The sequence below is a fragment of the Tupaia chinensis genome, unplaced genomic scaffold, assembly GCF_000334495.1.
Source record: "Tupaia chinensis unplaced genomic scaffold, TupChi_1.0 Scaffold000246_1, whole genome shotgun sequence".
Classification (NCBI taxonomy): Eukaryota; Metazoa; Chordata; class Mammalia; order Scandentia; family Tupaiidae; genus Tupaia; species Tupaia belangeri.
The window spans coordinates 130248-130715 of NW_006159724.1; positions in this window are offsets into that span (position 1 = coordinate 130248).

The following is a 468-nucleotide window of genomic DNA, read 5'->3' on the forward strand; positions in this document are numbered from 1 at the left end:
CTCTGAATGTATTTCAGCTGTAATTAGGGGCTGTTTAACTTAACAGAAGGATGCGGAGTGGGAAAGATGTGACAAGTCAAACTTACATATCTAAGGTCTCCCACTTTTTGGGCCCTCTTGTTGCCGTCCCCAGGTTCCAGAGCTGAGAATGAGGACTTGCACAGGGACACTAATCGGTCACATCCCTTCTCTTTCGAAGCCTTCTTTGCACTCAGGGATATAATAGATGACAACAGGCACTTAGGACTCCACTTTGAGCCTATCACATGCAAGAACCTGGGACCAAGGAGCCCTGTTCTGTCTAAGCACACTGGAGGTGAAGGCTTTGCCATTCGTGGTCCCTTAATTCCTCATCTGTAAAAGAACACGGGGACTCAATAGCCAGAAATTCCCCCCTCTTTATTTATATACACTTTAAAGTAAATTTCCTATTTCTTATTCCATGAGCAAGAGAACAAAACAGGGACA